Source organism: Desmodus rotundus, chromosome 10, assembly GCF_022682495.2.
Source record: "Desmodus rotundus isolate HL8 chromosome 10, HLdesRot8A.1, whole genome shotgun sequence".
In the NCBI taxonomy this organism is placed as follows: Eukaryota; Metazoa; Chordata; class Mammalia; order Chiroptera; family Phyllostomidae; genus Desmodus; species Desmodus rotundus.
The window spans coordinates 79,601,078-79,624,032 of record NC_071396.1 but is presented as its reverse complement, the minus strand read 5'-3'; the positions used below and the strand labels follow the sequence as shown (position 1 = coordinate 79,624,032).

Here is a 22,955-nt window from a genome sequence, read left to right as displayed (position 1 = left end):
TTCTGCCTGATACATATGTCCCTTTCTGATAGAGGGGTGTTGTTGAAGTCTCCAACTATAATAGTGGATTCATCTATTTTTTCTTCTAGTTCTATGCATTTTTGAGAGCCTCCCATAGTTTGATACTCTCTTGTTAGACACATACACATTAAGGATTCTTACATCTTCTTGGAGAATTGACCCTTTTATCACTATGTAATGCCTCTCTTTAGTTCTAATAATTGTTCTTGCTATGAACTTAGGACCAACTTAACTGAATTCTCTGCTCTGGGTACTTCAAGGCTACAGTCAAGCTGTAGGTTGGGCTCCATTCTCATCTGAAGCTCAGTGTCTTCTTCCAGACCCACTGTGTTTATGGGCAGAAATTAATTCCTTATAGCTGCTATGAGGACTGAGAGCCTCACTGTCCAGAGGTCAGCCTCTTCAAAGGAAATTCACAGATAGCTTTTTGCCTCTTCCATGACAGTAGGAAAATATCTCTAACTTCAGGGAAATCCTGGCCCTTCTTTTAAAGGGATCACCTGACTAGGCCAGGCAACCCAGGATACTTTATTTTAGTTTATTTATATTTTTCATTACATAAACATGATGATTTGATTCATGTTGACATTGTGAAATGATTACCACAATCAGGTTATTAATACATGTATCACCTCACAACGTTACCCTTCCTGTGTATGTGTGTAGTGAGAATGCTTAAGATCTCCTGTCTTAGCAAATTTCAATCATACAATGAAGTGTTATTAACTATAGTCACCATGCTCAGAACTTATTCATCTTATAACTAAAGGCTTGTACCCTTTGACCAGTAACTCCCCATTCACCCAACCCTGTAGCCATGGGTAACCACCATTCTCTTCTCTGTTTCTGTGAGTTCAACTTTTTTTTTTTTTTTTTAGATTCCACATACAAGTGAAATCATACAGCATTTGGCTCTGTCTGGCTTATTTCACTCAGCATAACGTCCTTCAGGTTTATCTGTGTTGTCACAAATGACAGGATTTCCTTCTTTCTCATGGCTGAAATAATCTCTTTTAATTAACTCAAAGGAACCAATTAAGGACATTAATTAGTTCTGTAAGATTTCTTTACCTTTTCCATAGGACATTATTAGAAGCAAATTACAGGTTTTGTCCACACTCGAGGGAAGGGAATTATACAGGGCTGGGTCTTTTGGGGCCCATCATAGAATTCTGTCTGCCACAGAGATCTTAAGTCGTGTATTTAACTCCCTGATGCCTCTGCTTGGTTTTGTCATAAACATCTAAAATGCTACAAGATCAAAACTGAGCTCTTGATTTTCAACTTTAAAGATTTCTCCCATCCCATGTCATCTCAGAAGTTAATTTTATTTTTTTACAGCTCTACTGCCATTACCCTAATTCAAATCATCCTCATTGTCCATGTCCGTAGCCTACAACAGCCTCCTTCCTGACTGACCTCTTCATTTCACCGCCTATTCCTCATATACAGCAAGAGAGATCTCGAATCATAGATGTAATCCTTTCTCTTCTCTGATTATAACCATTCAATAATGACTTGTTGCCCTTTAGGAATGTCCTTAAGAACATGGGAGGACCTTGCCTAACTTTCCAAAATCATCTTAGACCACTTTCCTTTATTCATTGAGCTTCAGCCATGTGGACTTCTTTCAGCTCCTATACTATACTGAGTTCTTTCTCTTTCCAAGTATTTGCATTTGTGAGGCTCTCCATGGAGCACTCGCTCCCTTCACCACAACTTTACACTTGACCAGATCTTTCCTGCTGTTCAGGTCTCAGCCTAAACATCATCACTTCAAAGATGCCTTCTCTGACCAACATGTCTAAACAAGGTCTGCTGGGTCTATAACCAATATTCTTTACCTTGGCCCTTGCTTTTTAGTACTTGTCACACTTTGTAATCATATTTTAATTTGTTCTAACTTGTTTTCTTGCTTTTTCTTTTCTCTTGTGTCCCAGTACCTAAACAATGCCTGTCAAATAAATCATCAAAATATGGGCTAGAGTAATTCAAAGAAAGTGTTTATAGGAAATGTTGACTTTGAGATGTCCATTTGTAGGCGAGAGAGTCAGAAAGGAAGAAAAAACATGTCTGTTCCATGACAGAGGGAATAAAGGGCAAAAACTAACCGGTGGATGTAGAGATTGGCACACAGTGCTCAGGAATCAGTAGACCAGAAAGGAGGCTTCACACTGGGGAGCAGCAGGAAATTAGGTTGCAGAGGTATGGTGCCTACTTTATGAAGAGCCTAGAAGGCAGACAGAAGAGTTCTCCACCTTACATTAAAAACTGGATGGCTTTTTAAGCAAAAGAAAAATATTTGATAAGCAATATTTAAGAAAAATTAATCAGGCAGCATTATTTCTGTTGAATTGGAGACATAATCTGGAAATTAGTCATTTACTCAGAAGTCGTTTTGTTCATTGATTCAACAAATATTTATATATCATTCACTATGTCTAAGGCACTGTGTTTGCCATGAGGTAGCATGGCCATCACTTCAAAAATGAGCCCTAAAGAACAAACAAGGACCAGCTTGAGGTTGGTGGAGGGTCTGAAGAAGAAAGGAGAGAATGTTCATGTGCCCAGGGACAAGAGGGAATGAAGTTAGTTCTTAAAAATTCAGTAGTTTGGCCTGCCTTGAGAGGAGAGTTTGAGGTACAGGGAGGTATGAGTGACAAAACAACAGAGGTGAACAAGAGCTAGATCAGGAAGAGCCTTGTTTATCATTATAACAAACTTGGTCCAGTTAGAAGTGTGAGGGATGGTGGAATATACGGATGGAAATGTCCAGTAGACATTTAGAAATATGAGACCAGAACACATGAGTTATTGGAATGGGAACATGGGTTAAATTTTTTTCCTCGCAGAAGTTAGATCAGTTCATGGGCGACTAAGGAGAGAAGAGAAATGGGTGAGATTGTTAAAGGTTGACCAAGCAGACGTCACCATAGGAGCCAGAGATACGAGACCTTTCAGTGGTCAACAGGTCAGTGCCACACAGGGGTCAGGAACTCAAAAGATGTATTTTGTAATGGCAAGAAGGAAGTAACCATAGTAAAGGAAGTTCTGTGTGGTTGTCTGCATGACCAAATTGCAGCCAATTAGAACACGTCAGGGTGGATGTCCACTTCGTGAGCACCCTAGATGCAGATAAATGGTGTAATGATGCCACTGTTGGAAAACAGAATGTTTCCTTAAGACAAATAGCCCCTTATATTCTACTTAGGCCATCAGTTTACTTAGTTCTGACTTGGTGATTAATAAAAAAGTAAATTAGCTCATTTTGAGCAATTTTTAATAGATTTCATAATTTTGGCCTCCCTTTATGTAAGTTTTATTTGAGGAGTACACGTAAGTTTAATGATGGAAAGAATGTAATTTGGAGACAGGCAAAACTCTCTTCCTGTTATGAGTCATGTGAACTTTTATGTTTTGGTGTTTACTTCCGTGTCTCTAAATCATATCCACATTTTGGAACTTGATATTTTAGTTTATATCTATGTATTGATTTTCCACATGGTAGAAATTAGCCCTTTTTCCTTCCTCATCTTACTCACATATTTATCCTTGTCCTTTCTAACACTCTGACCCTCCCAAAATAGTGGTAGCATTTTGTTTAGATACATAGTCAATGTTTTTATAATCATGGCTGTATAAATATTATCCACAGCTTAGCCATGCAGTTTAATTTAATTTTTTCTTTTCCTGAATTTTCCATTTTCCCTGAAGTTAATATTTCTCTCTTTAATTTGTTTAATATTGTAAGGTTGGTTTTTTTCCACTAATCAAACTCTTGATCATTGTCTAAATATACTGTCTAGATGTTCAGAGAAATCAGCTAGTCTACAGTTTTATATTTCTAAAACTTCTCCCAAACTTCTGTCCTCCAGTTTGAACTGCTTGCCCCCTAAACCTACTCCAGGGCTTCATCCTTCACTACCATCCAGAAATCTCTCTTACTTCTCTCCTCTGCTGGACCTGTGTTTTTCTATATGTTATTTCTCCCTCTTTTCTTCCTCCCTTGCTTTCTCAGATCCTCCTATAGCTTTTGGGGATGTAAATTTTTTGAGAACTTAACAGAAAACGCTTCTTCTACCCACACCCTTGGTTGAGAATTGGGTAGGATTTAATAGAATTTTAAGTGATTTTAGTAATTTAAGTGATTAAAATGATTTTACTTGAGAATTTTGAAGGTATTCTTTCTCCATTGCTTTATTTTAGATTCCAGAATTGCTGTTGACAAGTCTGATATCATTCTGATTCTCGATCCTCTGGGTATGTTCTGGTTGTTACTCTCTGACAACACATGAAAACTTTTGTCCATGTCTAGTGTTCTGAAACGTCAATACGATGTTCCTTGATGTGTTGATTTCTTATCCAGTGTGCTGAGTACTCAGTGATCCCTTTAAATCTGGAAACTCATGTCCCTCAGTTACCTGAAATGTTCTCAATTCACATCACTAATGGTCTTCCCCATTTGCTTTCTCAGTTGTCTACCTGGAACTCCTATTATTCAGATTTTGAATCTCCTAGACTAATTCTATTTCCTGCTTTTCTTTCTTGTGCAATTTTCAATTTCTGTCCTTTTGCTCTACCTTCTTGGGAGACAGACACCTTAACTTTTCACTAGATTTTTTTTTAATTTTGCTCTCTTCTTTTTTTTTCTTTTTATTATATAGGGTTCCCTCCTGCTTTTTTTAAAATTATATTTTATTGATTATGCTATTATTATTCTGATTTTTCTCCCTTTGCCCCCCTCCACCAAGTGTACCCCAAACCCTCAGACAATCCTCTGATGTTCATGTCCAGAGGTCATGTGTGTAAGTTCTTTGGCTACTCCATTTCCTATGCTGTATTTTACATCCCCATGGCTATTCTGTAACTATCTATTTGTACTACTTAATCCCCTCACCTCTTCACCCATTCTCCCCTCCCCCATCCCATCTGGCAACCATCTGGTCACTAACTTCTTTTCTCTTGCTGCTTTTAAGAGTTTCTCTTTATCTTTAACCTTTGGCCTTTTAATTCTGATGTGTCTCCGAGTGGGCCTATTTGTATCTATCATAATTGGGACTCTGTGCTTCCTGAACTTGCATACCTATTTCCTTCACCAAATTAAGGAACTTTTCTTTCACTATTTTTTCAGATAGATTTCCAATTTCTTGCTCTTTCTCTTCTCCTTCTGGAATCCCTTAATGTGAATGTTGGACCTCTTGAAGTTGTCTCAGAGGCTGTTTATACTATCTTCATTTTTTTTGGATTCTTTTTTCTTCTTGTTCTGCGTGGTTGTTTTTTGCTTCTTTATGTTCCAAATCATTGATTTGAATCTGCTTCATTCAATCTACTATTATTTCCCTGTAAATTGTCATTTATTTCAATTAGTATGCCCTCCATTTCTGACTGGGTCTTTTTTATGCTAAGGCCCTCACTAAGTTCCTTGAGCATCCTTATAAACAGGGTTTTGAACTGTGCATCTGACAGACTGTTTATTTCCATTTTGTTTAGCTCTTTTTCTGGAGTTTTGATCTGTTCTTTCATTGGGGCCATGTTTCTTTGTCTCCTCATTTTGGCAGCCTCCCTGTGTTTGTCTCTATGTATTAGGTAGTGCTGTTTTGACTCCATGTCTTGGTAGTGTGGCCTAATGTAATAGGTGTCCTGTAGGGTCCAGTGGCACAACCTCCCCTATCACCCAAGCTTGGTAGTCAAGGTGCACCCTTCGTGTGGGCTGAGTACACCCTCCTCTCATAGATGAGTCTTGGTTGCTGTTGGCAGATCAATGGGATAGATTTACCCAGGCTGGTCAGGGGCAAGGATTGTCTGTGACCACTGACCACCAACCTCCACCCTCTGTGGAGGATCAGCTGTGCAGGGGCAGGGTGGTGTGCTTGGAGGGGGTCTGTAGCTGTCCACTGGGAACACTGGCCCTGGGGTTTCCCCAGGCGGTGAAGGGCAAGGTTAGCTCCCATCTGTGTTTTGCCTGCAGCACCCTGCCTGAGCTGTAGAGCAATCTGGGATGGCTGCTGCTTGTTCTGGGCTTGGAGATTCCCAGCTGAAGCCAAGCTGTAAATCTAATTTGGATGCTGTTAGGGCTCACTAAAGCCAAGTTGCTTGTTTGAGAGGATTTAGGAGCCAAGACCAGCCATTCTTATGGAAAAACAGCTTGGGTGGGCCCCTATGGTTTGTTGGGGCAGAGCCTCTGGGGATCTTCAAGTGGGCTCATACAGTGTTAGCTAGGTTAATGGAGTCTCAGAAATTGCACCAGCTTGCGGGCTCCATGGGGGAAAGGTGTGTTGTGATCATTCAAGGCCAGACAGGTTCCAGGATTTGGGCAGACAATAGAAAATTCATAGAGCCATTGGGAATGGCTGACATGCCTTTATTCTAGTATGGGGTGATCCATGCATGCCGCAAGTCATGTGTCACCCTGGCAGGGAGTCCCAACTCACTTATATACTAAACGCACACAAAACCAGAAAGATGCCAAGATATTGTATAAGACAGCACGATTCTGCACCTGTGGGCCCGTTCAAGGCTATGGGAATACTGCTTATTGGGCCCAGTCTCAAGGCTGTGAGAATGCTGCTTATCTTAGTTGCCCAGACATCTGGGTGAGGGAGCCTCGCTGACTCCATTTACCCTACAGAGGGTTTAGCAAAGGGACAATGGCCTCTGCTCACCTTGATGCCACACTGCAGTTTCTCCCTATATACCACTGGTGCCTTTCAAGCTGCTATCCCAGTGCTGGAGCTAAGAGAGAGTGAGTCTCAGCAGGTGAGTCTGTGTGTGGGTTCTTTAAGAGGAACTGCTTGGGTCTCTAGAAGTTTCTTCCACTGACTCAATTCCTGCTGGTTTTTGCAGCCAGAAGTTCTGGGAACTTATCTCCTGGCACAGGAATCCTGGGCTGGGTACCTGGTATGCATCTGGGACTCCTCGCTCCTGAGATATCCCTCCTGAATATTTATCCACGTGGGTGTTGGACCAGCCTGGTCTGTGTCTGCACCCCTCATACCAGTCTGAATGGATGTGGTTTAATTCCATAGTTGTCAGACTTCCAGTCAACTCAGTTTTGTAGTTGTCAGACTTCCATTTAGCTCGATTTCTGATGTTCCTGAATGACGGTTGTTCTATATTTTAGTTGTAATTTTCATATGGTTGTGTGAAGAGACGAGCCATGTCTACCTACCGCCATCTTGACCGAAGATGCATATCCACCCTGCTTTGCTGTAACCAATGTTTTCTCTTATCTCTCTAAGGATATAAAATATGGTTCTTTTGAACCGTTTGTTTGTTTGTTTGTTTGTTTGTTTTGTTCTTAGCCTTGCTTCTCTTCTGGTTATCTATCGTGTTCTCCCTTGCCTTTTGTCTTCTGGAGAAACAGTGTACCTGTCCTGGGTTTTATAGTACACAGTATCTTGCTTCTTATTGGTATCTATGGAAACACTTTTATTTCAGTATTTATGATCTTTTATGCTGGTTATCATTTTCAGCCTACCTTTCATTTGCTAAAATTTTGTTGTTCTCTTACTCTTTTGTAATGATCTCTCCTCTTCCCTTTCTATATCTTTCTAAATATATATATATATATATATATATATATATATATATATAGTTGCTTTGCTTTCATTTTAGAGGATTTTGAGGAGAAAAATATAAGAGTTCAATCTGCCTTTATTTAACTAGAAATCCTCTTCATTGATCAGTTAATTAATAGCATTAAAAACATTACTAAATATTTATAAATTTTATAGAATCCTTGAGGTTTCTCAATACTTTTTTTTTACATATTTTGTTGTGCTTCCTGCTTTTTATGGAATATTAATGTTCAGAGTTATGTATTATTTCTGCTTTTCTTTGTCAGCAGCATTTCAGGCTTCCCATTATATCTATACTTATTTCAATAACTACCTTAGGCAGTTACTTTGATATTGTAATATGCGCACTATTTTTTGTGGAGTGTTCTTTGAAATTGCCTTAAGAGCTTACTATATGATTTTTTTGTCAGTAGATATTTTTGCAGATTTATTTTATTTTTATTTTTAAACCAAGATTGGTAGGTTATCACCTTTGCTGTTTTAGTTCATGTTATTTTTCTATTAAATGCTTGCAGGCTAAGTGCAGATGGGCTAGAATGTGAAACAAGGAAAGAAGGAGCACATGGGAGAATTTTAATAAATATTTGCATGAGATTGTTTGAAGCTTGCCATGAGTGTTTGGCTCACAAACCTTACTGTCTATAAGACACGAATCGTATTCGTTTTAGAATATACACATATTCCTAGTGTCTTACAGGTTTTTATGTTAACCATAGAGTTTACTATTTTATGGCAAGCAGTATTATCCTTTCTATTAGAGACATTGTATAATAGCAATGCATCAAATGTATAGATAATACACATATATAATGAAGGAAAAAAATCAATCTTTCTTATATGTATTTACTGTCGAACCAATCATTAACAAAAATAACTACCCAACATACCTGGTATAAGGGAGCAGATACTCTATAAATATAATACCTTTAATGGATTTTATTGTTACTGTGATGAGCAGAGGAGGCAATTTAGCAATAAGGTAACGTATAGGTGACGACATATAAAAGACACGTTATGTATCAACTAGTAACAATAGTAATAATAAAACAATCTATGTTTTATTGTGACACCGTAAAGATACTAATTTGAACATATATCTAGACTCTGTTGAACGTAGAGCAATGACAAACCGTTCTAAGTTATTTATATAAGAATTTGTTGTACTAGAAGTAGTGTTACCTTTTTGACATCAAAATTAAGTATAGATATTGCTATTTTACTGTCAAAGGTAAAGCTCTAAACCCAGTCTGATCCATTCTGTTTTATATTGGTGCTAACATTCTAATTTGAACTACTGCTTACTCACAAGAAGTGGAAAGATCAAAAGGACTTCCTAACATTCTGTTGCTCATTATTGCCTCTTACATGCTGCCCAGTCTTGTTTTGTTTTCTAATAGCCGCACAGCCCTGACCAACCGTAAGGAGGGCCAGAATGTGGAATTCTACCATGGTCGAAATGCAGTATCTAGTAAACTGCAGGTTCCACAAGCTTATAATCGGCCCTTTTCACTAAAGGGCATTATCAGTATTTTCTATTCATTATCAACATTTTCTATTATTTTTTATTCTTGCAAACTTTTATTTTATTTTATATGTATTTTAATTACAGTTGACATACAATATTGTATTACTTTCAGGTGTACAACATGGTGATTGGACACATATACTTTATGAAGCGATTGCCCCAATAAGTCTAGTAACCAATGCATAGTTACGACAATATTACTGACTGTATTTCCTATGCTAACTTTACAACTCCATGACCATTTTTATAACTGCTAATTTGTACTTCTCAACTCCTCCAGTCCCCCGATCCGTCTCTCATTTGGCGATCATTAGTTTTTTCTATGTATCTATTAGTTTGTTTCTGTTTTGTTTATTCATTTATTTTGTTGTGTAGATTCCACATGTAAGTGAAATTATATGGTATTTATCTTTCTCTGTCTGACTCATTTCACTTAACCATAAAAAATGAAATCTTGCCATTTGAGACAACATAATTGGATCTATTATTTTAATTATTCATCCAAAATAACAGTATCTCATTTACAGAGTATTTAATTGCATGCCAGGTTTTGTTAACTTGTTTTTTGAGGTCTTTTGGAAGTAGAAATATTGCTAAGAAGCTTTAAAAAATTATCTCTGTCTCCCCCTCCACCAGTCCTGTATTATTCTTTTTGGGGGTTACACCACTTTTTTCATCTATAAGCCCCACCAAACTTACTATATTTTGTAATTCTTTTTATATTGTACTCTCTCCCTGAAAAACAACTCCCTCTTTTAGTTGACATGAAAAACCCATCTCTTGCTATTATTGAAACAGAAAACAAAAATTTAAATTAGCATATGTTGCTAATTTACATAGTGCCCAAAGGGCCTCATTATACTTAGGGTTCAAGGGTATATGAGTAACAGTTGTATATGTAATAACTATCTTTCTCTACTCTGCACTACAAGAAAACACAGACGCTTTTCCTCTTCCAACACTTCAAACTAATGGTTGGGATAGTAAATTATCATCTTTCAATTCTTCTCTTCAAAATCCCATGTTTCTTTTGGGCCTTCTCTTGATAATTTCCACATTGACCAAGGCATCTTTTCTGGTCTCATCTTTTTCCTTTTTTTGTGAGGAGGGAACATATTTCATAGATAACCCTCATGTCTCCTATTTCTCACATCTTTTCTTACATTTATTTATTAAACACATTTATTTATTGCCCACCATGCACTAATACTCTATCTTGAATTCTTAATTGCATTTCCTTTGTGGCATGTTTCCTATTTCACAATGCTTGGCTTCAGTGTTTTTCAGAAGGTTTTTCTATTTCGCTATTGTTTGGACTGAAGGAAGCTTCCAAGATTCTAACCTGTAACCTGCTTCATTCTCCCACTTTTTTCTGTGGATGTACTCAAGTCAAGCCGTTATTTTTATGGTGCTGATTCTCATAACACTATCTGCCCATTCAGTCATGCTTGGGTTATTGTATCTATAATACTTCTGAGCCCTACATTAAAAAAATGCATTAACAAATGTGAATGTGTCTTGAGGAAGATGATTAAATTGATTGAATGCTCCTAAACCAGGTCCTGAGAGGACTGGCTGAAGGAATTTTGTTTATTTATTGTTTCCTGGAGTAAAAAAAAAAAGTTAAGAGTAGACGGGATAATTGTCTTTAATAATTATAAAATCTGTCATGTAAAAGAGAGAACATATGTGTTATGAATTGTTCTAGAAGGTTCTACTAGAACCAACTTGTGTAAGTTGTGAAGAGATACATTCAAATATTCTCTGATGAAGAACAGAGTTTAAACCCTACTCATTTTGGCTTTGCCTACAGTGTCTGGCACAGGGCCTTTGTCCTATTGTGTCTTAATGGATGTTTATTGATCAGATTGAATGGCTTGCATTGAAAGAATAAGCCTCTAACAGTACAGATAGACTGCTTTTTGAAGTAAAAATACCCAACCTTTCAACAAATTTTTATTGATTAACTACAATGCAGCTACCCTAGTGCTGGTCACCTAGAATATAAAGGTATTAACATCTTAATATGGTAGAGCACTTCTTTGGACCAAGTATTCTTCTAAATATTTTTTGTGTATTAACTTGTCTCACCGCACCCTCATATAGTAGGTATTTTTGTTCTCCCCAGTCTAGATGTGAGGAAACGGAGGCACAGAGAGCTTATGTAACAAACTGTGCCACAAAACTAGTCTGTTGCCAGGCTGTGATTGGAACCCAGGCAGTCAGGCTCCAGAGTCTTCATACGTAAGCACAGTATCCTATTGGGTTGGCCAAGAAGTACATTTCTTTTCTGTAAAAAGGCTCTAGTAGCATTTAGTTGTCTTTAACTTCATTTGAAACAATTTTGTTAAATTGTATTGTGACAGCTGTTATATCAGCATGCATTTAAAAAAACCATCAAAATTGGTGAATCTTTATGTAGCCATTTTAATATTGAAAATGGAAGAAAATAAAACATTTTTGGTGTATTATGCTTCATTATTTCAAGAAAGGTAAAATTGCAACTGAAACACAAAAAAATAGATTTGTGCAGTGTATGGAGAAGGTACTGAGACTGATCGAACGTGTCAAAAGTTGTTTGCAAAGTTTTGTGCTGGAGATTTTTTCTGGTCGATGCTCCACGATTGGGTAGACCAGTTGAAGTTGATAGCGATCAAACTGAGGCATTAGGTGGGAACAATCAGCATTATACTATACAGGAGGCAGCCAACGTGCTCAGAATATCTAAGTCAGTAAAGTTATTGGTTATTGGTCAGTAAAGTTAATGAGAAATATGTCTTTTATTTTACGGAAAGAAACCCACATGAACTGTTTGGTCAACCCAATACATATTAGTATAGTATGTATGTAGTATAGTATATAATTAGTGTAAAGTAACTACATACTTAGCTTACACTACAGTAAACTGCCTCCAGTGATGAAAGACAAGAGGATTTGCGTAAAGGAAAGGACAGACAGATTTTTGAACTGGAATATAATCTAGTCCAATCTCTGCTCTGAGGATTTCTTGCCAAATGGCTATTCTTGCTCCCCCTAAATGTGTATGGCCCTCCTTACCTTCAGACCAGTCTTTACAGCCCGAGTGATCATCCCCAAATTCAAACCTGATCATCCCACTTCTTCAAGCCTGTCTTTGGCTTCCCTGTGTCCGCAGAACAAATATAATCATATTAGGTTGGTACCAAGGCCCTCTGTGGTCTGTCTCCACCTGCACCTCTCACCTCGTCTTTCACTGAACTCTGCGTCAGACTCTATGGTTATGTGAGCCAGTCCTGCAGATTTTTTTTTAATCTGGGAAGATAGCATTATTGTGGTAATTAAATTAAATAATCAATATTATATGCTTAGAATAGTGCCTAGAATGTAATAACTGCTCAATAAATGTTGTTACTGTTTCCATTTACTTCTGAGTATCCTGACAAAGTTGCTACACCCAAAATAGAGCTCATTCTTTAGGTCTCTTACTGTATGTATAATTGCTTTGTAATAGGTTGAAAAATAAAGGAAATTTATTGGCTTTTATAAATTACAAATTCAGAGGAAGAGTGAGTGCAGTCAGGGTGCAGTCAGAGCTTTTCTTCTGTTTCTTTACAGATTTCTCAGCTTTACCTTCCTCTGTGCTGCCTAGATTTTTGTTCTGTTTTTCATTTTTGTTCTACCTGGATTTTAGGCTGGCTCTCATAAGGACAGCCAGAAGGCTTCCAGCAGCAGCCTACATGTTTTCTTGTTCACATTCATTGGGACAGAAAATATCGCTTCCCATGACTATGAAACCAAAGCTCTAGGCTTTGCGCTGATTAGATCACCTTTGAAACAATCGCTGTGGCCAGAAAAAGCCAGATCACCTGGTGTAATAAGTTGAATGGTGACACCCCAATAAGGCATGTCCACATCCTAACTCCCAGAACCTGTGAGCTTATCTGGAGAAAGGGTCTTTGCTGGTAACTAAGTTAAGGATCACGAGATAAAGTCATCCTGGATTATTTGTTTGGGCCCTAAAACTGCTGGCATGTATCCCTACACAGAACAGAAGGGTGTGTGAAGTTGGCAACGGGGACTTTGGGCCCTTTGCTGGAGCTGGAGGTGGGGACCATCTGTTGTAAACATAATGGCTTCCACACAGAGAAGCAGAAAGGATGTCAGGGAGGCAACACAGCATCCACCTGAACATCCTTTCATTCCACTTTCTGCTTGAAACCTACCAGTTTCTACTGGCTATACCACAATTGATTCCAATCATGGACTGAAAGCTATCTTTTATTCAGCACTTCCTGGGTTACATTATTAATCATTACAACAATTAAAGCTCAATTATTTCATTATTTCATTATGTCATATTATGCCTCATATGACATAATCTCTGTTGATAACTCCTACAAGCCATCTCAGACATGATGATGCAAATTACCACACCCTTACATCACCATGGCCAAATCCCAGGACTCCAAAATAGTTTCCAGTGACTCCCTCTCTCTTCATCGGTCCCTTTACTAAGACAGAATTTCATGTTGTATATGTTATGTGTTAATGTGATCCTGATGCTCCCTGACTGGCATGTAAATACAGGTTACAAATCCTTAGTACCGCTTCCACGTTTCCATAGTGTAGTGGTTATCACGTTCCCTGACGAATCCTTATGACTGCTTAAACGAGAGTACAGCGCAACCTTGGTTCTCGAACTTCATTCATTCCCGAAGCCATTTGTTCGAAAACCAAACCGTTCAGGTGACTGATCATACCGGTATCGCTGTGAAATGGTTGTCAGGGAGAACCACAGTTCTGTTCAACAACCAGGACATTTTTTCCATGAATAACTTGATCGAGAACCAAATTGTTCAAGATGGGAGACGTTGAAGAACTGAGGTTTGTTTGTACAACACAACAGTCGGTTGTATCTTCCATATTTAACACCGAAATCTCTCAACACTTTGAAATTTTAGAATGTGGAACGAGGAGAAATGAGGGTTGAGATGAGTGATCCATTTCACAATAATCTCTATGAATGTTTCTTTTCCTATCTCTGTACAGACAAATGTTTGCAAAGGAACTTTTGTTTAGTCTTACACAGTCTTTAAAGCTCTATTTTTGCTTTAAAAATGACTCCACATTGAATGCTAAAATGTTAAATAAGAGTTTAAAACATTTTTAAAACAAAGATTTTAAGGGCAAAGCCTTGTCTTGTTAAAAATTTTAATTATAATTATATTTTATTATAACAACTAAAAAGTAGAAGGTACCTGTTAACTAAATTATACAGGAAATCAAAGCAACAAAATATATAAGGAAGCATCTATAAATTAGTGTCTAGTAAAGGAATATGTTTTTATCTTCTGCCTGGTAAAATACATCAAATAGTTGAGCTATTACAAGAATAGAACATGAAACACTATACCTGAGAAACCATGCGGAAAATATTTGAAAAGATCAGCATTATTCTATCATTCATAGCAATTTCATAAACTGTCTTTTTTTTAAGTGTTACTTTGTAACAGTATTGTACTATATTAGTTTTCTTTGTTGCCATAACAAATCATAGCAAATGGAGTGGCTTAAACAGCTCAAATGCATTATTTTGCACTTCAGTGTGTCAGAAGTATGACAGGCTAAAATCAAGGCATCAGCAGGTCCTCATTCTTGTTTGTGGGTTCCAGGTAGGCTCTGTTGCATTGTCTTTTCTAGCTTCTGGAGACCACCTGCACTCCCCGGCCTGTGGCTCCCAGTCTCCGTCCCCCACAGCTCCACAGCTAGCAAGCGCAAATCCTTCTCCTGTCACATCACTCTGACCTTCTCTGCTGCTTTCCTCTCCCACTTTTAAGGACCTTTGTAATTACATTGCACCCATGCAGGTAACTCAGACTGATCACCCTATGTCACAGTCAGCGGATTAGCAAAACCTCCATTCCATCTGCAACTTTAATTCCCCATTGCCGTGTAAGGGAACACATTCATAGATTCCAATAATTAAGAAGTGGATCTCTTTTGGAGTCATTATTCTGCCTTCCACATATACTATTGTCAAATTCCTGGTCTTAATAAATTGTCCTCGGTGTATAAAATGTTATCATTGGAGGAAGCTGGGTTAAGGGTACACAGGGACTCTGTACTATTTTTGCAACCGTTATGTAAGTCTAAAATAATTTCAAAACAAAAGCTTATACATTTTTAAAACATGTTTTAAAACATTTGTGCTTTTTTGAAAATTAGGTAAAATATATAGAAATTGTTTATCAAATTTCAAAAATTATACTGTAATAAAATGGATCATAATAGGGTTATTTAACCTGTAAAATAGTAAATGCATTAAAGTAATAAAGAGTAAACAAAGGTCACATTCCTCATTCAATTAGAAGTAATTCAGTCAAGATTTACTGCCTTATGGTTATTAAACACATTTTACAATGACTAAGTAAGATGGGTACTGTCTAGGTTTCTTTCTCTTTAAATAAAACACTGTCCATAATTAACTAAATATCATTAGAGTACATACCAAAATTTAACTTCATTATGGTTGATAGAAACAATAAATTTTTAAAATATTTATGTGCCCATAACACCTACCACATAAGTTTAAATGCCTTAACCCAGAGCACTAAAGTGCTTTATAATTCACACTGTTTTCACATTTTTTTAAAAGATATTTTTCTTTAAAATTTCCAAGCTGTCAGATACATAGGACAGATTTCATTGTCCCATTTTTATAGATAAAGAAAATAAGTCTGAAAAGTTAAGTGGGAGTTTCTGGTGAAGAGGGTAAGTGGGTTTATGTTTTGGTATTGTAGTCTGTTCCCAAAGCGAGTGAGTGGAAGATGACAGAGCAGTTAAAAAATATGTTAAAAAAAACATTAAAAAGTTTCAGAATTTAGGAAAAATTACCAAGAAAAGTTTTAAAATGCTGAAAATTACTTGTGAGAACAACTTCAATTTATTTATCGGAAAAAGGAGAGAGATTGGGTACTCAAGTAAAAAATATGCTGTAAGTATAAAACATTGTGATTAAAAATCAGTCTGTGCCAGAATACATCCATCGAACCTGCGGGCAGTCCTTAGACTGTTCAGTTGACAACTGACTTCTCATCAATGCCAACGATGGAAGGCAATGAAGACTAAAATTCAGAGTACTGAGAGAAAATAATTTTTAACCTCAAGTCATACTCAACTTTCATTCCAGAATGAGGACAAAAATAAGATATGTACAAAATCTAAGATCTTTTGACACTGGTATTCACTGCAAAAATATTTGCAGTTCAATGAGAAAGAAAATGAACACAGAAGAAGGTATACTATTCAAAAATTAATACTGGACACAAAAACTTATTTTAAAAAACAGTAAATTTCATTAATTATTTAATAATACGTATTTCTTTTATGTGATTCGAATTAGACAGAATATCTCAAACATGATCAGGGTGAGAAAACATTGGTCAATGAGTATTTACAGCATGCTAAAGGTTTTGTGAAAACTAAATATTTTTTAGGAAATTCTGTAGTCAAGAAAGTATTTTTTAATTTAAAGTACTGCTTAGCTAACAGAAATAAAATTTATAGATCCAAAGAAAGCATCAAGAGAAACAGACAATTAGATAACTTTAGGAAACTATCAGTCTAACAGAATTAGGAGAAAGAAACTATTTCAAAAATAAACAAGAGACCTAAGTTTAGCATAATTCAAATTACAAATTAGTTAGAACTATGTGACAATGACATGTAAAAACTTGTGACTTGCTGCTAAGGCAGTTTTGGAGGAAGCCAGTGGGCTTGCGTAAATGTGTTTTATAAAAAAAGAAAGATCTAAAATACATGAATTAATTATTTTTTAAAAAAGAACAGATACCCCTATAGAAAAAATATAATGAAGAAAGAATAAAGAAGTATAAGAGAAGGTGTCAATTAAACAGAGAAGGATAATAGGGGAAGGGCCATCAAGGAGCATGTATAAAGGACACATGGACAAAGCCAAAGGGGGTAGGTTGGTGGGTGGGAGGCGGGGATGGGTGGGGCGGGGGGTCATGGTGGGGTGAAAAATGGAGACAACTGTGCTTGAACAGCAATAAAAAAAACCAAAAAAATAGTAGTTCAACCAAAAAAATAAAATAAAATAATTAAATAGAGGATAAAAATAGATGGGAACATTATAATGTACATTTAAATAAACAGACAAATCTCTAGCAAGAATGATCAAAGAAAACAGTAGAAAAGAAACAAATATATAATATTAGGAATAAAAGGGAGCTATACTTACAGCTGTGAGAGATCTTTAAAATCATAAGACAATCCTATGAAGAACTTTGTGCTTATACATTTGGAAACTAAAAGGAAATGATATTTGTATAGGCAATATAATTTTTGAAAGCTGATTTACATTCACAAAAGTAAAAGAATAAGCAAACAACCATTAACAAAATTAAACCAGTAATCAGATTTATTTTCCATCCTTCACAGAGAGCCCCAGAAGTTTGTATAAACATATAATATGACACAATAGCATAGAATAATGCCATGGTACAAAACAGACATATACAGAAATTTGAAATATATTAAAATCAGTAGTAAAATGATAAACTATTCAATAAATAGAATGGGACAATGGTTATCCAGATGGAATGGATAGCTTACAATGTACAAAAATAAATTCCAGGTCAATTTCAGTACTAAATGTGAAAGTCATAACTTTAGAACTTTGAAAGAAAATACAAAGCAATAATCTTATTAGTTGAAGTTAAGGAATATTATCTTAGAAAACTCATAAAGAACACAAGCTGAGCTTGCTAACCATCTAGCTCTGCCCTGTAGAATGGGAGGGTCACACAATAAGCTGCATAGAGGGCCCCCTGGTCCTCAGGCTTTCTGTTGGTTTTGCTAAATGGGAGTCACTGACAGGAAATCTAAGGACAGGAGAAAATTGAGGATGGGATAGTGATTCTTCTGGTTCCCTAGACACCTGGCTGCAGCGTGTTGTCTGCCTCCCTGTGCACTAGACTGCAGCTCCCATCAGCCATCCCTCCCCTTCCAGCCCCTACTCCAAGCTCCAGGCTTAGCTTCCTGTTCACTTCCAGGAGGGGTTGCTGTTACTTGTGCTTGGAGATGGTTCCATCCCTTGTTAGTTTCCCAAAACTGCAGTCACATCTTTGTAAATTGTCCCAAACAATTTCATGAGTTTGAGTACATCACATGTTTTTCTCCAAGACTCTAGCTGATAAAAAATCTACTAAGGGAACAGTGGTAAAAATTGATTTATAACTTCTGCATAATAAAACAACCACACTGCCCTGACCAGTGTGGCTCAGTTGGCTGGGTATTGGCCCACAAAGCAAAGGGTCACCGGTTTGATTCTCACCAGGGCTCACATGCCTGGGTTGTGAGTTCAGTCCTCACTGGGTCCGGGCATGTATGACAGGCAACTGATCAATGTTTCTCCCATGGATGTTTCTGTCCTCTTCCTCCCTCCATTCCCTTCTCTCTAAAAATAAATAACTACATTTTAAAAATAAGTAATAAAATAACCATACCATCAGCAAAGGATAGGAAAGGGAGTGGAAAGGAAGGGAAGGGAGAGGAGGGGAGGAAAGGACAGGGGAGCAGAGGGGAGACAGGGGGAGGGGAAGGAAGGTCACAAAAAGGTTCCTGTAATGCTTATAACTCACAAAGAATTACCATCCAAAATTCATAAAGAACTACAAATCAATAAGAAAAGGGGGAAAAAAATGAAAATGGAAATTCATAGAAGAGGAAACTAGAATAGCAAAAAAATGAAGCCCCACCCTCCAAAAAAACAGGGAAACTACAAATTTTCAATCCCTACACAACTTCTGAGCCCCGTCACATCTTCTCCCGCCTCCCAGGCCCCTGTGGGCTGAGAAATGGCTGGGAGATGGATGTCGGAGGCAGTCAGGACAGAGTGCTATTTTTTGAAGCTTGTCTGGGAATGACAGCAATGGGCAAATCCACTTGCTGGAGGGGTTACGGAGGAAGAAGTCACAGGCAAGAAGTTCAGGATAAGACCCAGACTGGGAAGTTGTTGATGAAGCCCTGTTTCGCAGCAGCCTGAAAGAGATACGGGCAAGAGTGGTGATTCCTATTCATTAGAGATGGAGGCAAAGGAATGTGGAGGGGACACTTTGTGAGGGGCGGTAGTAAATTGAGGAAGTTCATTCCTATGGTCTCTTAAAGCTCAGAGAGTAGGAAAGAGAGAATAAAATGGCACATGTGCTGTGGGAGAGGCAGAAGGCAAGGACAGCTGAGTCCTGCTGAGGCTGATGTTAAGGACAGGTGGGCCGCTCACTCTGGGGTTCTTCTACACCAAATTGCATAATTTGGTCCTACCTGACCTTTCTGAAATTCTATAACTTCCTCCCTGAAATAGTAGACTTCTGCCAAAGTGGACAACCCATAATTTCCTCTTAAATAAATCACCTCCATTCAGTAATTTATTACTCTACTAAAGCTCCAAAATGTTTGTATTGGTAACCATGGTTATTGAAACAATTTTTCTAGTTTTATTGAGATGTAATTGACTTAAAACCCTGTATAACTTTAATGTGTACAGAATAACAATTCAATTTACATATATTGTGAAATTATCATCACAGTAAGTTTAGTTAACATCTATCATCTCATGTAGAAAGAAAAAGAAGAAAAACTTTTTTCTTTGTGATGAGAACTCTTAACTTCATACACACCATACAGCAGCGTTAACTATAGTCATCAGGTTGTACATTACATCCCTAGTACTTACTTGTTTCATAACTGGAAGTTTGTACCTTTGGACCACCTTCCTTTAATTCTCCATCCCCCCTCTCCTCTCACCACCTCTGGTAACCACAAATCTGATCTCTTTTTCTATGAGGTTTTGTTTTATTTCTTAGATCCACATATGAGTGAGATCATACAGCATTTGTCTTTCTATGTCTGGTTTATGTCATTTAGCGTAATGCCCTCAAGGTCCACCCATGTGTCCCAAATGGCATGATGGCAGGGTTTCCCTTTTATATGACTGGAATTCATATATATATGTATAGAGATATAGATAGATAGATATTGATATATATCCCCATATCCATATCCTAGTCTGTCCAGAAAAAGTCCAGCTATTGTTAATATAACAAGAATGTCTGCACAACATCAACGTAACCTGGCAGCCCAGGAGAGTGGACCGGAATGCGCATGCATGAACAATGACGACTTCACTGTACTAAGTGAGGGCAGTAGACTCTGTCAAGTGAGCATGTGTACTGTGTGGCAGTCACATTCAAAATGCTTGATTGAGTAGAGCAATGAATCTGCATCAAATTTTGCACTGAGCTTGAACATTCCTCCTTGGAAACTATTCAGATGATTCAGAAGGCCGCAGCTATGGGCTACTGGCAGCTTCATCACAACAATGCTCCTGCTCATGCATCAGGTCTTGTGCAGAGTTTTTTTATGAAACATCAAATCACCCAAGTGGCTCAGTCCCCTTACAGTCCAGATTTGGGGCCCTGCAACTTCTGGCTTTTCCCAAAACTAAAATCACCTTTGAAAGGGCAGAGATTTCAGACCGTTGATGAGATTTAGGAAAATACAGCTGGGCAGCTGATGGCGACGGGGAGAATTGTGTGAGGTCCCAAGGTGCCTACTTTGAAGGGGACTGAGACTTCATTGTCCTGTACACAGTGTTCCCTGTATCTTGTATCTTCTTCAGTAAATATCTCTATTTTCCATATTACATGGCTGGATACATGCTGGACAGACCTCCTGTATTACAACTTCTTTATCCATTTATTTTCAGTGGACACTTAGGTTGTTTCCATGCCTTGGCTACTCTAAATAACGCTGCTATGAACATGGGGTACAGATATCCCTTCAACACAGTCTTTTGGTTTCAGATATATTCCTAGAAGTGGAATTGCTGGATGATATGGTAGTTCTATTTTTAATTATTTGAGGATCCTCCATACTGTTTTACATAACGGCTGCACCAATTTACCTTCCCACAAATAGTGCACAAGGGTTCCCTTTTCTCTACATCCTCTCAAGCATTTGTTATTTCTTGTCCTTTTGATAATAGCCATTTTGACAGGTGTGAGGTAATATCTCACTGTGGTTTTGATTTGGGTTTCCCTGAGGAGTAGTGATGTTGCCTGTCTTAAAAAAATAAGCATTAAAGTGTTGAGAAAGAGATAACAGATTGAAACAATTATTTATATATATTTTTTGTAATTGTTGGGCATAAATCAATAGGATATGCAAATAACAATAAATATGTACTTTTTAACAAAGTGATGCAGACTTTCAGTATTGCAATAGTGCATATTGCTTCATTTGGAGGTTAGGGGTAAGGATTTACAAGTACAACTAGAAAATTAATTAATTGCCTGTATTTTTTAATTGGAGCACCAAATTCAGTTCAATGCAACACACTGAGTACCTGTTGGGTTCAAGGTACCATATGAGTCAGGAAAGGAAGGAGCTGTACAACACACAGGAAGCCTCTAACTGTGAAAATGTTGTATAATGCTTGTACATAAAACAGCATTATTCCAAGTAATTTCAGTCGCCAGTAGTTTGCTCTTTTTCCACAGGCTTGGATGTACATGCATGATCTCCGAATAGGTGTGTTTTCCCATCACAGCTGACTTTCAGGTTGGCTTAAAGCAATACTGCTGCTCTTGCTGCCTCACCTTTGTTTAATGAGAGCCGTTTCCTTCCTAATGCCAACGTTCAGCTAATGGACTGAGATGGGAGGAATTTCTAACGTGTCTCTCCGTTTTACAGCAGATTGCCTTTCTGCCTCGTGGCTTTAATCACTCGATCCTACTCACATCTGCCATCATAACGATTATGGGTTTTCTCCTGACGTCTTCCCCAGGAGGATATGTCAGAGGATAGCAACGTCTCCCACAGGAAGGAAGGGCAAATTCTTAATCTCTTTCCAGCATCGTAGGTAATAATTTTTCTGTGCAAACCCCCAAGGAATACTGCTTTTGGCTTTCACACCTACCATTCCCGCAGGTCTGTGGCTGTGTTCTGATTTATGTACTTTCTTCTATCCGCTCTCTTCGGAGGTAAGTTTTAATTATGGAGACAGATTGTAAAAGTCTCTTTCTCCTTGTAAACAACTATTTCTTTTTTAGTAGTAGACTTTGTTTAACTGGTTTCCCCCATCTGAATTTTCCTGTGTACCCAAGAATTATCTGTTCATTGTACACGTGTAACATTAATAGGAGAGAAAGCTGGCTTCTCTGTGTAGCTTTCCTTGAGGGATTCAGTCTTGGAATACCTCATATTGCATTTCTCCCTCAGGAGTTGATTTTCATTGTATGTGCTTAGAAAGCCCCAAATATTTTAGTTTTGAATCATTATAAGAGCAAACTATCGCCTATCAAACAAGCCATAGTTTTTCTTCTACTTATTTACAAACTTTCTCTACTACCGAAATCAAGAAATGCTTGAAATGCTGAAAAGCACTCATGAAAATGTTGATTTAACCATGGCTCCTTCCTCAGGGAACTCTGAGAAGTGGATTTGAGAAAGCTCCTCAGGTAATGCTGACATCCACTGCTCTTACTCGGGGCCCTTCCGTGTAATCGTTAAAACAGAAAGAAAACAATGTGTTTACAACGGGACTTTTTATTGTTGTTCTGCATAAATGCTTTTAACTCTTTGGTGAATTTATTTTTCCTAGTTAGGAGATTGCTCTACTACATTCACTTCCACTTCTGACCTCATAGGTTACCTTTGAAGGCCAATGTTTGTGTGAAAATTGGTTTTGCCAAGGATAGCTAAAAGTTATCTTTTAAGCAGCCTAGCAATTTCCCACAGCAGTTTTTAACTTTACCTGGTGCCTCACCAACACC

The 22,955-nt window shown here is 37.7% G+C and overlaps 1 protein-coding gene across 6 annotated transcripts in view; it reads left to right on the top strand.

Moving 5' to 3' along the window:
- Positions 1-22,955, top strand: part of CHST9 (carbohydrate sulfotransferase 9) — a 268,780-nt gene that overhangs the window by 16,710 nt on the left and 229,115 nt on the right. The window contains exons 1-2 of one of the 6 annotated variants that reach the window (XM_053912208.2): positions 2,950-2,992; positions 4,228-4,281. The exons of 4 other annotated variants lie outside the window; for them this stretch is intronic. The gene's annotated coding sequence lies outside the window, so the exon portion shown is untranslated. Of the gene's footprint in view, positions 1-2,949; positions 2,993-4,227; positions 4,282-22,955 lie in introns of those variants that run through there. One more of the 6 variants, XM_045188003.3, reaches the window with a different exon arrangement.